Source organism: Chelonia mydas, chromosome 1, assembly GCF_015237465.2.
Source record: "Chelonia mydas isolate rCheMyd1 chromosome 1, rCheMyd1.pri.v2, whole genome shotgun sequence".
In the NCBI taxonomy this organism is placed as follows: Eukaryota; Metazoa; Chordata; order Testudines; family Cheloniidae; genus Chelonia; species Chelonia mydas.
In genome coordinates, this window is record NC_057849.1 from 3,406,899 (window position 1) to 3,424,062 (window position 17,164).

Consider the following 17,164-nt stretch of genomic DNA (forward strand, 5'->3'; position numbering starts at 1 on the left):
ATGTCACCCAGGAACACTTAACAAATCATAACTTTCCCATTGCCACCTGACAGAACATACTTTTTACAAGATTTGTTGCAATTCTATAACAGTGGTAGCAACAATGATAAAAAATGGTCATATTGAAACACACAGCATCACACCATGTTCTCGTCCAACGATGGCGGGACAGCTGCTAGCCACCTAAGGAAGGGGCATTGCTTGGGTTCTAGCAGGGCAATAAGCTGGGACAATAGAGGATGGGAAGAGCAGATAAAAACTTGATTTGCTTCAGGGAGCCTGGATCTTGTACAATGAAAGGAGGAAAGAGTTCTTTAAAAGTGACAGGTGGCCGTCCGTGAACTTGGCTGTTTCCTCCAAGCATCGCCAGCCAGCATCCTTGGCTTTGAACAACCGTAACTTATGTTTGATTAAAGCATCTTCCAAAAAGGGTGTCCAGGTCTAGATCCACAAAGGCATTTAGGTAAATACTGAGCTTAGGCACAGCTGCCTTCCTCAAAGTCGCGGCTCATCTGCTACCTTACCCTGTAGGAGCCTAAGGGTCCGCCAATAACCTGCACAAAGCAACCTGAGCGCTGACACTGCTCCAGAGCTAACGAGCTTCTCAGAGTCTTTGCTCAGGCCTCAGTTCTGGTGGGATTCTCCAATGAGGTTGTCAAGGTTCCTTCCCCACTCTGAACTCTAGGGTACAGATGTGGGGACCTGCATGAAAACCTCCTAAGCTTACTTTCACCAGCTTAGGTTAAAACTTCCCCAAGGTACAAACTATTTTACCCTTTTCCCTTGGACTTCCACTGCCACCACCAAACGTTTATCTGGGTTTATTTTATTAGGAAAGTGTTGTTTGGAAATGTCTTTCCCCCCAAAATCCTCCCAACCCTGGCACCCCACTTCCTGGGGAAGTTTTGGTAAAAAATCCTCACCAATTTGCATAGGTGATCACAGACCCAAACCCTTGGATCTTAAGAACAATGAAAAAAGCATTCAGTTCTTGAAAAGAAGAATTTTAATAGGAGAAATAGTAAAAGAAAAAAAAAACCCTGTAAAATCAGGATGGTAAATACCTTACAGGGTAATTAGATTCAAAACATAGAGAATCCCTCTAGGCAAAACCTTAAGTTACAAAAAGACACACAGACAGAAATAGTCATTCTATTCAGCACAGCTTAATTTCTCAGCCATTTAAAGAAATCATAATCTAACACATCTTTAGCTAGATTACTTACTAAGTTCTAAGACTCCATTTCTGTTCTGTCCCCGGCAAAAGCATCACACAGACAGACACAGACCCTTTGTTTTTCTCCCCCCTCCCAGCTTTTGAAAGTATCTTGTCTCCTCATTGGTCATTTTGGTCAGGTGCCAGCGAGGTTATCCTAGCTTCTTAACCCTTTACAGATGAAAGGATTTTTCCTGTGGCCAGGAGGGATTTTAAAAGTGTTTACCCTTCCCTTTATATTTATGACAGAGGTGTTCCCCCTGCCCATCTCCCCAACAGGCCCAATCTGTTAGGCATTCTCAGACCGCACCTCCTAGATGGGGACTTGCAGATTGGGAATGTGTGTGTGTGCATGTGCGTCCATGTGTGTATGTGTGCACGTGAATCCATGTGTGCATGTGGGTCTGTGTGTTTGTGTGTGCACGTGGGTCCAAGTGTGTGTGTGCATGGGTGTGTGTGCATCCGTGGGTCTGTGTGTGTGTGTGTTTCTGTGCATGTGGATCCAGGTGTGTGTGCGCATATGGGACTGTGAGTGTGCTTGCCTGTGTGTCTATGTGTGTGTGCATCCGTGTGTATGTGTGAGTACCTGTGTCTGTGTGTGTCTCTGTTTGCAGGTGTGTCCATGTGTGTGCACCCCCAGAATATCCCATAGACCAGTGGTTTTTTGCCCTCACCTGGAATGTGGGAGACCCAGATTCAAATCCCTGCTCCACTGAAGGTTTGTTTGTATAAAGTGGAACAGCTCAAGCTGGAGAGACTAAGTATCCCACCCAGAATAGCCATTTGTGGGGTGCTCAGGGCACTCAGGTGGGATGTGGGAGACCTGTGTTTATGTCTCTGCTCCAAAGCAGGTAGAACAAAGATTTTGGATCTGGGTTTCCCAAGTCTCTCTCGCATCTCTCACTAAAAAACGCTGACCTTTCCTAGGCATCTTGCTCCAGAAAAGGGCTCACAGCTGACAATCCCACATGGAAATAGGGACCTCTCTCCAGCCCATCAGTTGAGCTACTGAACACCTAAATCAGTGGGAGTTACATGCTTAAGGACCATGTATGGGCTTTGGAGACCAGAGTGGCTGAACTGGAGGAGGTAAGGGAGACAGAGAGGTACATAGATGAGACTTCCCGGGCCAGAGTAGAATGGTCCCACCCACAGTCTGACAACCTCTGTGCTGTTGAGGAGGATGAAAGTCTCAGGAAAGGAGAAAATGAAACTGGAGAAATTGGGACCTCCACATGATGTCCTGGGACCCTCTCTTACTGAGGATACCTCTCTGTGGAAGGGAACTTCTTTTAATAGGTAGAGTCAGGTTATAGTTTTGGTGGATTTGATCATTAGAAACAGAGATAGCTGGAAGAAAAGGAGTACTTGTGGCACCTTAGAGACTAACCAATTTATTTGAGCATAAGCTTTTGTGAGCTACAGCTCTCTGCATCCGATGAAGTAAGCTGTAGCTCACGAAAGTTTATGCTCAAATAAATTGGTTAGTCTCTAAGGTGCCACCAGTACTCCTTTTCTTTTTGTGAATACAGACTAACACGGCTGTTACTCTGAAACCAGAGATAGCTGGGTTTGCAATGACCAAGAGAAGAGCATGGTGACTTGCCTGCGGATCTCTTGAGGCCTCTAGATAGACTTATATGTAGTGCTGGGGAGGTACCAATGACATAGGAAACAATAGATAGGTCCTGGACCTCCATGGTAGCATTCTCTGAAATGCTTCCACTTCCACACACAGAGTGAAATAGACAATAAGAACGGCAGGGTCTCAATGCATAGATGAGATGATGGTGAAGGGATTTAGTTTTATTAGGAATTGGGGAACCTTTTGGGAAAGGAGGCACCTATACAGGAAGGCTGGACTCCATGTAAACCAAAATGGAACCAGACTGCTGGCACTTAAAATTAAGAAGGTCGTAGAGCAGTTTTTAAACTAAGGGTTGGGGGAAGCCGACAGGTGAGGAGGACCTCGTGGTTGAGACAGAGACATCACTTAGGGGAGGATCTATTAATGGAGATTCTCTATATCCTAGTAAGGAGGATGGCATGGAAGATAAAATACAGGTAGGATCTGATGAGAAACAGTCAAATGAAAAAGAGTCCCATTCAATTACATCATGAAATGGCAGACAGTTAAAAAGTAACAATATTTAAAGTGCTTATATACAAATACCAGAAGTCTAAATAATAAAATGGGTGAACTAGAGTGTCTTGTATTAAATGAGGATATTGATATACTAGGCATCACAGAAACTTGGTGGAATGAGGATAATCAATGGGACACAGTAATACCAGGGTAAAAATATATCAGAAGGACATAAGAGGTCGTGCTGATGGGGGAGTGGCACTGTACATGAAAGAAAGCATAGAGTCATATGAAGTAAAAATCTTAAATGAACAAACTGTACCATAGAATATCTATGGATAGTAATTCCATGCTTGAATAGTAAGAATATAGCCGTAGGGATATATTACCGACCATCTGACCAAGATGGTGACAGTGACTGTGAAATGCTCAGGGAGATTAGAGACGCTATTAAAAAAAACCCTGAATAATAATGGGGGATTTCAACTATCACCATATTGACTGGGTACATGTCTCCTCAGGATGGGCAATTCTTGATTTAGTCCCAAGTGAAACATTGGTAATAGTGACCATAATATAATAAAACTTAACATCCCTGTGGCAGGGGAAACACCACAGCATCCCAGCACTGTAGCATTTAATTTCACAAAGGGGACTGACACGAAAATTAGGAATTAGTTAAACAGAAATACATAGTTACAGTGCCAAACGTTAAATCCATGCAAGCTGCATGGAAACTTTTTAAAGACACCATAACAAAGGCTCAACTTAAATGTATACCCCAAATTAAAAAAAGATAGTAAGAGAACCAAAAAAGAGACACCGTTGCTAAACAACAAAGTAAGAGAAGCAGTGAGAGGCAAAAAGGCATCCTTTAAAAAGTGGAAGCTAAATCCTATTGAGGAAAATAGAAAGAGGCATAAACTCTGGCAAATGATATGTAAACATATAATTAGGAAGGCCAAAAAGAATTTTAAGAACAGCTAGCCAAAGACTCAGAAAGTAATAGCCAAAAAGTTGCTTGGAGAAGGAACTATGAGGATAAAACATCATGGGCACTCTAAGAAGAATGCTGTGCTGAGCAGAGTACTGGCTCCAGCGTCGAGGTAGAGTTGTCCCCTGTGTCCTGCGGGGTAGGCTGGAGAGGGAAGATCCTTGATGAACTCTGCTGGATACCAGGAAAAAACAATGGCTATCGAGTGCTTGTGGAGCTAACATCTGGAGCAAGCCTACCGTATGGGTTCCACCCAGCCAATGTACTGAATAATCCTATCAAAGGAAGAGTACCGGTAAATCTTCTAAACTCAAGGGTGAAGGGTGTGGGGTTGGACAGCTGGCTAACTTAAAGGTGCTGTCAGAGAAGCATCAAGAGTGGATGGGAATCTGGGAGGCAGTGACCATGAGTTGGTTGAGTTCAGGATCCTGACACAGGGAAGAAAGGTAAGCAGCAGGATACGGACCCTGGACTTCAGGAAAGCAGACTTCGACTCCCTCAGGGAACAGATGGCCAGGATCCCCTGGGAGACTAACATGAAGGGGAAGGGAGTCCAGGAGAGCTGGCTGTATTTCAAGGAATCCCTGTTGAGGTTACAGGGACAAACCATCCCGATGAGTCGAAAGAATAGTAAATATGGCAGGCGACCAGCTTGGCTTAATGGTGAAATCCTAGCGGATCTTAAACATAAAAAAGAAGCTTACAAGAAGTGGAAGGTTGGACATATGACCAGGGAAGAGTATAAAAATATTGCTCGGGCATGTAGGAAAGATATCAGGAGGGCCAAATCGCACCTGGAGCTGCAGCTAGCAAGAGATGTCAAGAGTAACAAGAAGGGTTTCTTCAGGTATGTTGGCAACAAGAAGAAAGCCAAGGCAAGTGTGGGCCCCTTACTGAATGAGGGAGGCAACCTAGTGACAGAGGATGTGGAAAAAGCTAATGTACTCAATGCTTTTTTTGCCTCTGTTTTCACTAACAAGGTCAGCTCCCAGACTGCTGCGCTGGGCATCACAAAATGGGGAAGAGATGGCCAGCCCTCTGTGGAGATAGAGGTGGTTAGGGACTATTTAGAAAAGCTGGACATGCACAAGTCCATGGGGCCGGACGAGTTGCATCCGAGAGTGCTAAAGGAATTGGCGGCTGTGATTGCAGAGCCCTTGGCCATTATCTTTGAAAACTCGTGGCGAACGGGGGAAGTCCCGGATGACTGGAAAAAGACTAATGTAGTGCCAATCTTTAAAAAAGGGAAGAAGGAGGATCCTGGGAACTACAGGCCAGTCAGCCTCACCTCAGTCCCTGGAAAAATCATGGAGCAGGTCCTCAAAGAATCAATCCTGAAGCACTTACATGAGAGGAAAGTGATCAGGAACAGTCAGCATGGATTCATCAAGGGAAGGTCATGCCTGACTAATCTAATCGCCTTTTATGATGAGATTACTGGTTCTGTGGATGAAGGGAAAGCAGTGGATGTATTGTTTCTTGACTTTAGCAAAGCTTTTGACACGGTCTCCCACAGTATTCTTGTCAGCAAGTTAAGGAAGTATGGGCTGGATGAATGCACTATAAGGTGGGTAGAAAGCTGGCTAGATTGTCGGGCTCAACGGGTAGTGATCAATGGCTCCATGTCTAGTTGGCAGCCGGTGTCAAGTGGAGTGCCCCAGGGGTCGGTCCTGGGGCCGGTTTTGTTCAATATCTTCATAAATGATCTGGAGGATGGTGTGGATTGCACTCTCAGCAAATTTGCGGATGATACTAAACTGGGAGGAGTGGTAGATACGCTGGAGGGGAGGGATAGGATACAGAAGGACCTAGACAAATTGGAGGATTGGGACAAAAGAAATCTGATGAGGTTCAATAAGGATAAGTGCAGGGTCCTGCACTTAGGATGGAAGAATCCAATGCACCGCTACAGACTAGGGACCGAATGGCTAGGCAGCAGTTCTGCGGAAAAGGACCTAGGGGTGACAGTGGACGAGAAGCTGGATATGAGTCAGCAGTGTGCCCTTGTTGCCAAGAAGGCCAATGGCATTTTGGGATGTATAAGTAGGGGCATTGCCAGCAGATCGAGGGACGTGATCGTTCCCCTCTATTCGACACTGGTGAGGCCTCATCTGGAGTACTGTGTCCAGTTTTGGGCCCCACACTACAAGAAGGATGTGGATAAATTGGAGAGAGTCCAGCGAAGGGCAACAAAAATGATTAGGGGTCTAGAGCACATGACTTATGAGGAGAGGCTGAGGGAGCTGGGATTGTTTAGTCTGCAGAAGAGAAGAATGAGGGGGGATTTGATAGCTGCTTTCAACTACCTGAAAGGGGGTTCCAAAGAGGATGGCTCTAGACTGTTCTCAATGGTAGCAGATGACAGAACGAGGAGTAATGGTCTCAAGTTCCAGTGGGGGAGGTTTAGATTGGATATTAGGAAAAACTTTTTCACTAAGAGGGTGGTGAAACACTGGAATGCGTTACCTAGGGAGGTGGTAGAATCTCCTTCCTTAGAGGTTTTTAAGGTCAGGCTTGACAAAGCCCTGGCTGGGATGATTTAACTGGGAATTGGTCCTGCTTCGAGCAGGGGGTTGGACTAGATGACCTTCTGGGGTCCCTTCCAACCCTGATATTCTATGATTCTATGATTCTGTGATTCTAAGAAATCTCCTCTAAGAATGAGGTGACCAATTTCAATGACTAGTGTGATATTGCACCCCATAAGGCTTCATGGAAATATGCTTATGAATGTATATATGACATAACTGGAATATGTTTTATGCTACATATGCCATGTTACATATCTCTGTAAAGGTTATTGTTAGGATATAGATATTCAGGCCTGTCTGTAAAGGCCTAGACTCTAAGAATTTAGGTGTATTCTTATCAGTTGGCTAGTTATAGAGGTATAAAAGAAAGAATCAAAATCACTGTCTGCCGGTGTAAGGGCCTTCTCTCACTGTGACAGTCTGAGGCCCTGTTCTTAGGCTAAGATCTCTGGCTAAGCAGCAGAAGCAACCATAAGCTGGGAAGCGAACGGTCACCTCCTCACATTCCAAACTAGTCACATTGAAATAAGGTGCTATTGGGCTGTTAGGATACAATCCTGTCCTGATAATGCCTGTCACCTCCAGAAAAGGGAAGTGCCTAGAAAATGTAAAAGGAAACTTAGTTTGATAACATCCTGTCTGGCAAGAACTCACTTATCAATAGCTGGGATGTGAAATCCTCACTTCTGTATTGTTTTGTCATTATAGTTCCCACTTTGCTATTGTTTATTTGTATGGTCTCTGTCTGGTTCTGTGATTGTTTCTGGCTGCTGTATAATTAATTTTGCTGGGTGTAAACTAATTAAGGTGGTGGGATATAATTGGTTACATAATCATGTTACAATATGTTAGGATTGTTTAGTTAAATTTCAGTAAAATGATTGGTTAAGGTATAGCTAAGCAGAACTCAAGCTTTACTATATAGTCTGCAGTCAGTCAGGAAGTGTGTGGGTGGGGGGGATGGGAACAGGGAATGGAGTTGGGGAAATTGGAATCATGTTTTGCTAAGGGGGTGGGAATGGGAGCAGGGACACAGGTAAGGCTCTGTGATGTCAGAGCTGGGAAGAGGGACACCAAGGAAGGGAACTGGAATCATGCTTGCTGGAAGTTCACCCCAATAAACATTGAATTGTTTGCACCTTTGGACTTCATGTATTGTTGCTGTCATAAATATAAAGGGAAGGGTAAACCCCTTTAAAATCCCTCCTGGCCAGAGGAAAAATCCTCTCACCTGTAAAGGGTTAAGAAGCTAAAGGTAACCTCCCTGGCACCTGACCAAAATGACCAATGAGGAGACAAGATACTTTCAAAAGCTGGGAGGAGGGAGAGAAACAAAGGGTCTCTGTGTCTGTCAGTATGCTGCTTTGCCGGGGATAGAACAGGAATGGAGTCATAGAACTTTTAGTAAGTAATCTAGCTAGGTATGCATTAGATTATGATTTCTTTAAATGGCTGAGAAAAGAATTGTGCTGAATAGAATGACTATTTCTGTCTGTGTGTCTTTTTTGTAACTTAAGGTTTTGCCTAGAGGGATTCTCTATGTTTTGAATCTAATTACCCTGTAAGGTACCTACCACCCTGATTTTACAGGGGTGATTCCTTTACTCCTATTTACTTCTATTTCTATTAAAAGTCTTCTTGTAAGAAAACTGAATGCTTTTTCATTGTTCTCAGATCCAAGGGTTTGGGTCTGTGGTCATCTATGCAAATTGGTGAGGATTTTTACCAAACCTTTCCCAGGAAGTGGGGTGCAAGGGTTGGGAGGATTTTGCGGGGAAAGACGTGTCCAAACTACATTTCCCAGTAAACCCAGTTACAGTTTGGTGGTGGCAGTGGTTATTCCAAGCACAAAAGATAAAATTAATTTGTACCTTGGGGAAGTTTTAACCTAAGCTAGTAAAAGTAAGCTTAGGAGGTTTTCATGCAGGTCCCCACATCTGTACCCTAGAGCTCAGAGTGGGGGAGGAACCTTGACAGTTGCTCTCTGTTCATGCGAGAAGGACCAGGGAAGTGAGTGGGTGAAGGAATAAGCCCCCTAACAGTTATGATCTATTGAATCTATTCATCGTATTTATATGCATGTATCATATTTGTTTTTGAAGTTATGAATATTGGCTGTGTACTGGTTTGATTTTAAGTAGCCTTAGTAAGGCATTTGCTTAGCTTCTTTAGAGAGGAATGTGCAAGTTAAGTTCCCAATTGAGATACATTTAAAGGACAATGGATCTTGGAAGGCTCCAATCCACATAAGAAGTCTACTTGAGGACGTTCAAGGTAGCGGGTGAACCATGGCTGCTACCTGTAAATTGTGAGTCATTCATGGACATGTTGCCAGCACCCAGTGCCAGAGGCAAACAACAGCAGGGGTTCGTTGCCTGGTGTGCGTCACCCAATAAACACTATGGGGTGGAGAAGCAGAAAAGTTTATTTCAGCTGCAAACAAGGTACAGGGAGAATAGAATCTCAAATCCTGCACACCAGAGCAGGTCATTACACACACTTTTATATTTTTTAATGCTACTGCACTACACATTAGCCAATTAAAACTATGCACAAATACTGTGCCTTTTTTATATGGGTTACAACAATGTTTATTTTCTGCAACCTTTAACAAGCATTTTTAGCAACTTAAACAACCAGTACATCCCGCCTGGCCTTGTAGCTGTTTTTTCTGTTATCTTTAACTTGGCGTTAGCAAACCCTACACTATAAGGCTTTATCTGCGGCTGCAACATTATTTTAAGAGCAAAAGAGCTTACTCAAACCAGCCAGGCCTGAATTCCGTTAAGGGGGGTTGAAAAGAAGCCCTTAGGCCTACAGCAGTGAGACTTTCTTGACCGTTATGGCCTTCCATCCCCTTAATTTAACTAGTGGCCATGCCCTGGGGTCTTCAACAATTTTCTCCTTTGAGAATACTTATTTTTGTTGCTTGAGTCTTTTTATCTTTATTTGCTCACTAGAGGGCTATGCATAAAATTAAATTTTTTAAAGCTATGCAAAATAAGCATTTTTACACAGGACCACATACAACACAGTAAACATAACATGATTAATACAGGGGAAAAAATGCTTAAGTAATAGGCTAAACAACCCACTTAGCCACGGGGAAAGGCCCCAACCAGAAAATAAAGAGCCTAGCCAATCCTTCCCAGTTTGCTGATGAATGCCCTTTTATCTACTTTCCTGCCTTCCCGGCGGGCTGCCATTTAAATAGTAATTTTAGTCCAAGATCCTCAGTGGAGAGGGCTGAATGCACGGTCCACCTTTCAGCCGGGGGGGTTGACACCGCTTTTAGCCAGGTATAATGAGTTCAATTTTTGTGTCCCTCGACCTTTGCTGCCGTGTGGGAGACCAGCAGGACGGTATAGGGTCCCTTCCACTTTTCCTGGAGGGGCTCGTCTTTTCAGGTACGTACAAGCACTGAGTCGCCAGGCTGCAGGGAGTGGATGGGCGAGTCCAAGGGTAGAGGCCGGGAATCCTTACTATACCTGTGAAGAGACAAAAGAGCAGCAGACAGGGAACACATATAATGAGACAGAAACCCACTTCCCAATTCCCACTCTCCCCCTGACACAACCGATGTACCATTTATAGGCCATGCCCTTTCAAACATAATTTTAAAGGGACTGAGCCCTAATCTACCCTTTGGGAGAGCATGGATGCGGATCAAAACTAGGGGCCGGGCATCAGGCCACCGTAGGGAGGCCTCCTGGCATACTTTTGAGAGATGTCGCTTAAGGGTCTGGTTGGTCCGCTCCACTACCCCACTCGCTTGCAGTCTCCAGGATGTATGGAGTTTCCAGGGAATCTGTAAGGCGTCTGAGATGCTTTGGACGATTTTTGACGTGAAGTGTGTTCCATTGTCAGATTTCATCCACTGGGGAAGTCCAAAGCGAGGAATGATCTCCTTAACAAACTTGAGAGCCACTGTCCTGGCAGTGCAATTGCGACATGGAAAGGCTTCCGGCCATCCGCTGAGTCTATCCACTATGACAAGGAGATACTTGAACCCTTGGGTCCGGGGAAACTCAGTAAAGTCTATTTGCCACACCCGTCCGGGGCCTGGAGTGGGTTCCAGGGCCGTTGGTGGCACTGGGTGTCCTGGTCGGGGGTTATTCTTTTGACAGACTAGGCATTTCGCCTGTACCTGGGCAGCCAGGGGTCTGAGTCTGGAGGTTATGAAGTACTTTCCCATTAGTCAGATAAGTGCCTCCCTGCCAGCGTGAGTGGTTTGATGTAGTTTTTGTAATACTGGCAGGATCAGGCCCTTTGGTAAGAGGACTTTCCCTTCCGGGGAATGAAGCCATCCCTCCTTTTCCTGGAGACCAAGTTTGTCAACTAGCTGTTTCTCCTCCCCAGAACACTGAGGGGTCGGGAGCTCCCCCACTGATGGGATAAGGGCATGCATATAGGTGTTCTCAGTCTGAGGGGACATCAGGGTGGCAGCATGCTTTGCCTTTCTGTCTGCCCTGGCATTACCCCGGTCACATCTTGATCCTCCCTCTGATGGGCCTTACAGTGTATCACCGCCACTTCCAAGGGGAGTTGCACTGCCTCAAGAAGCCGGAGAACTTGGGGCCCGTACTTGACTGGGGAGCCTTGGGCTGTCGGCATTCCCCTCTGCTTCCACAGGCCAGCATGGGCATGCAGCACACCAAAAGCATATTTGGAATCAGTGAAAATATTGACCCGTTTTTCTTTGGAGAGTTCGAGTGCATGGGTCAGGGCCACTAGCTCAGCCAACTGGGCAGAGGACCCAGAGGGCAAACTTTCAGCTTCCACGGTGTCATTGAGGGTCATAATAGCATAACCCACCCTCCTTTGCCCATCTATTACCATGCTGCTACCATCAGTGTACCACTCATAATCTGCATTTGGGAGGGCACATCCTTTAAGTTCGGGCGGCTAGAATATTGGGCATCTATGATCTCCAAGCAGTCATGTTCCTGTGTTTTAGTTTCTGGTAAGAGGGTGGCAGGGTTAAGGGAGGGACAAGGCTGCAGCGTGACCTCGGGGTTCTCTAAGAGCTTTGCTTGGTACCTTTGCCTGTGGCTCCTGTCACAGTGAGGGAGTCTGCTACTGCAACTGAAGGGGTTGATTTACAGCAGTTTGTGCCGCTCCAGAGTCCACTAAAAAATCTATTTCTTCATTTCCCACCCGCATTTTTACTCGGGGTTCCGGGGGTAGGATGATCAGTCTCCCCTGACGCCCCTATTTCTGTTCTTCTATTGCCATTATAGAGGTACCCCCCCTTTCCTTTTTGTTTGGGCACTCATTCTTCCAATGTCCCTCTTGCCGACACAGGGCACACTGATTGCGCCCAGTCGTCTCTCCCGCGGGCCTGGACGTCCACGTCCACATCCCCTTCCTTCTCATTCACTTCCCTTCGTGCCTTCCTGTACCGCCGCTACCATCAATTTTACTTGCTTTTTTTTCTTCTCCACTTCTCTTAAACTATCCACTCAATTTGCTGCTTTTAAAATCTGTGCCATGGTCATACCTATCAAATCCTCCTTTTTCTGTAGCTTTCTCTTAATGTTGGGGGCTGCCCTGCTTGTAAATACTCCTTTAATAATTGCCTCAGTTTGCGGATCATTAGGATCTGCATTGGTATACTGTCGGATCGTGTCTCGAATGCGCTGCAAAAAAGCTCCAGGGCTTTCCTTTGGGTCCTGCACTACCTCATATGGTTTAGTCTAATTATTCTGTCTGACAGCTGCGTGACGGAGTCCATACAGTAGCAGCTCCTTATAGGAGGTGAGGTGGGTCATAGCCTGATTGTCATTTGGGTCCCACCTAGGATCCTTTATGGGAACCTGATCATCTGGGGTCAGGACATTGTTACGGTCCTGGTTATATCGCCTCTTTGCTTCCTCCCTTGCTTTAGCTATGACCTGTTCTCTTTCAACCTCAGTCCATAATGTTCGCAGAAGGACATTACAATCATCCCAGTCTGGCTTGTAGCTGCTAAGACATCCCTCAAAAACTGATATGAACTTGCTTGGGTTGATAGAAAATTCTCCAGCCTGTGCTTTGAAAGCGGCCAGGTCCATAGGATTAAAAGGTGCATGAGTATAGACCTGCATGGTAAGAGCTTGTCCTTTCTATTGCATTACGGGCGATTTTAGTCTCGGTAAGTAACGGGTATAATCCAGCAGATGGAGCTCGAACCTCACTATGAGCTTCACTAGGAATCTTACTCGGAGCCTCACTCTGTGTGGGTGTAGGGACCGAAGGAGACACCGGATCTGCCATTACATTTGGGGTGGGGGTCCGGGGACTGACATTAATTGCTGCCGGGCCAATCAGGGTTAAATTACAGCGTTGTAAAATATCAGTACGAGACCACAAGGTCATAAACAAGTAAGCATACGAATGCTCATTCCACTTCCCTGTTCGCTGACAGAACAGGAGTAACTGGAGGATTGTATTATGATTTAATGATGCTCCGGGAGGCCACGGTTCCTGGTCCTCTAATTGGTATTGAGGCCAGTCAACCGTACAAAATCGCTTCAATTTACCCTTAGTCATTGAATCTAATCCAAATACCTTCCAATTTACCAAAATACACTTTAGGGGCATGCACTGTGTCCTACCTCCCGTGCTCTGTCCCTGTCCCATACCTACAGGGTAACTCTGGGCGTCCCCAAGTTCCAACAGAGCATACAATCCGGATTTTACAAAGTTTCTACCTTATCCAAGGACCGGTTCCTCCCACCGTCACCCTCGGTACTTCTCCACTATATGAGTGCGTTGCACCGTTGTGCCCTCTGGGGTCAATCAAACTGCATCTCCTCCGAGGCCCCCGATGAACTCACCAGTGCGCCCTGGGCGTCGGTTGTCGCTGCAATCCTTGACCGCCGGAAGGGATCCGGGCAAGGCTAAATTGCAGCCTCACGGCCACCCAGGGACGCCAAAAGCTGTTGCCGGCACCCAGTGCCAGAGGCAAACAACAGCAGGGGTTTGTTGCCTGGTGTGCGTCACCCAATAAACACAATGGGGTGGAGAAGCAGAAAAGTTTATTTGCAGCTGCAAACAAGGTACAGGGAGAATAGAATCTCAAATCCTGCACACCAGAGCAGGTCATTACACACACTTTTATATTTTTTAATGCTACTGCACTACACATCAGCCAATTAAAACTTTGCACAAATACTCTGCCTTTCTTATATGGGTTACAACAATGTTTATTTTCTGCAACCTTTAACAAGCATTTCTAGCAACTTAAACAACCAGCACATCCTGCCTGGCCTTGTAGCTGTCTCTCCTGTTATCTTTAACTTGGCGTTAGCAAACCCTACACTATGAGGCATTATCTGCGGCTGCAACATTATTTTAAGAGCAAAAGAGCTTACTCAAACCAGCCAGGCCTGAGTTTTATTAAGGGGGCGGGGTTTGAAAAGAAGCCCTTAGGCCTACAGCAGTGAGACTTTCTTGACCGTTATGGCCTTCCATCCCCTTAACTTAACTAGTGGCCATGCCCTGGGGTCTCCAACAGACATGTGACTTGCCCATATGACTCCAAAACTCCATCGTGGAGCTGGGATTCTACACAGGGGGAGGGAGGGGTGTCCACCCACAAGAGAAAGTCTATTTAAACCCCTCAGAGACTCCTCAATTTTGTCTTCAGCTGGCTCAAGAGATAGCCTCTCTACCCCCAGAGGATACCTGAAAGAAACTAGAACAAAGGACAGTAACCATGGGGGTGTGAGTGATTGTTGGACCAAGACTAGAAGGAGGCTAGTCTGGAAAAGAAGCCTACTGGAACATCTCTGAGGGTGAGGTTTCATCTGTAATCACTTTCGTACTCTATTAGGCATAGACTTGTGTGTTTTGTTTTATTTTGCTTTGTAATTCACTTTGTTCTGTGTGTTATTACTTGGAACCACTTAAATCCTACTTTCTGTATTTAATAAAATAACTTTTTATTTATTATTTAACCCAGAGTACGTATTAATATGGGCGGGGGGGGGGAGGGAACAGCTGTGCCTACCTCTCTATCAGTGTTATAGAGGGGGAACAATTTATGAGTTTACCCTGTATAAGCTTTATACATGGTCAAACGGATTTATTTGGACCCCTTTAGGAGTTGGGCATCTGAGTGTCAGAGACAGGAACACTTCCTAAGCTGCTTTCAGTTAAGCCTGCTGTTTGTGGGATGTGGTTCAGACCTGGGTCTGTGTTTGTAGCCAGCAAACGTGTCTGGCACAACCAGGCAGAGTTCTGGGGTCCCAAGCTGGCAGGGAAGGCAGGGCCAAAAGTAGTCTTGCACATCAGTTGGCAGCCCCAAGGGTTTTTTTGTGATCCAACCCGTCACACCTTCCAACCCTGATATTCTATGTTTCTATGATTCTGCAATTCTATATGAGTCAGCAGTGTGCCCTTGTTGCCAAGAAGGCTAATGGCGTATTGGGCTGCACTAGTAAGAGCACTGCCAGAAGATCAAGGGAAGTCTTTATTCCCCTCTATTCAGCACTGGTGACTCCACATCTGGAGTCCTGTGTCCAGTTTTTGGTCCCCCACTACAAGAAGGGACCAAAGTTGCAATGGGGGAGGTTTAGATTGGATATTAGGAAAAACTTTTTCACTAAGAGGGTGGAATGCGTTACCTAGGGAGGTGGTAGAATCTCCTTCCTTAGAGGTTTTTAAGGTCCGGCTTGACAAAGCCCTGGCTGGGATGATTTAACTGGGACTTGGTCCTGCTTCGAGCAGGGGGTTGGACTAGATGACCTTCTGGGGTCCCTTCCAACCCTGATATTCTATGATTCTATGATTCTAAGGATGTGGAAAAATTGGAGAGAGTCCAGCAGAGGGCAACAAAAATGATTAGGGCGCTGGAGCACATGACTTATGAGGAGAGGCTGAGGGAAATGGGCTTATTTAGTCTGCAGAAGAGAAAAGTGAGGGGGGATTTGATAGCAGCCTTCAATTACCTGAAGAGGGGCTCCAAAGAGGAAGGAGCTCGGCTGTTCTCAGTGGTGGCAGATGACAGAATAAGGAGCAATGGTCTCAAGTGGCAGGGGGGGAGGTCTAGGTTGGATATTATGAAGAACTATTTCACTGGGAGGGTGGTGAAGCCCTGGAATAGGTTGCCTAGGGATTTGGTGGAATCTCCATTCTTAGAGTCTTTTAAATCCCAGATTGACAAAGCCCTAGCTGGGATGATTTATTTGAGATTGGTCCTGCTTTGAGCAGGGGGTTGGACTAGATAACCTCCTGAGGTCTCTTCCAACCCTAATCTCCTATTATTCTATGATTCTATGTAACCCATTACAACAGGAAAATGGCTCCTTCAGGGACCCCATGGAGTAAAATGCATGGGGGTGTGGATTTTGGAACTGCCTGTAAATAATTTAACTGGCGCATATGTGGTTGAAACCAATGTAAAGAAGTAATTGGTAATTAATCCAACCCACACCCTGAAGAAGGTAATTGTGTATCTTACCTTATCAAATATTTCAGTAATAGAACCCTGCTGTGTAAAGTTTATTCAATCATAGTATAAGGGCTTGAGGAATTGGATAAATCTTCATGATATTCCCAGACCCCATAGAGATTGAAAGGAAAGGGATATTTTAGGAACAAATGGTGCTGGGGTAGGTGTTCTTGATATATAAATGAGGAGATGGTTTCAAATAAATTGAAAGCAATGGGTCAACACCTAAAAGATTTAGCAGTGCCCCTGAAGGTATCCTTAGATCAGCTAATTTCCATACAAAATGGGGTGGCACAGATTTTAGGGGAATGGGAACAATCCTAAGAAAAGGATCACCTCTGCCTCTGGCAGGCTGTTGGTATCCTACAGAGGAATGTTTCCTTGGCCCTGGCATGCATGCAAATGCAGATGTGGATTACTGATGTGGTAAAAGATATGATTCTGGATGGCATGAAGCTGCCTGTTCCAGTTCAAACAGTGCTCCAAGGGCTGGTTCTTGCACAGGGGGCTAACTTAAGAGCGCTGTCAAGAAGCTTCAAGAAGTCTTTTTTTTTCTAAGGATGAGGTGACCAATTTCAATGACTGGCTCAAAGGTGTCCATGACAGGCCAAAACAGCCAGCAAAGTTGCTCTCACTAAAACTAAAGATGCAACCCAAAGTAGGAAAAGGAAAAGTCCAGTGGGGCTCTCCTCAGACCTGGTAACCATGTACCAGTTCATAACCATAGATGCCAGGGACATAATAATAAATAAATAAAAAAAACAGGACAAGTGGGAGTCAAATCCCCACACTGTGGTCACCCACAACAACCCCGAACTGCCGGTTTACATTATCCAGACTGGACAAGGAGGTCCTGAGAGAGTTGTACATAAATATTGGACTTTTAGTCTGAACAGGGCTC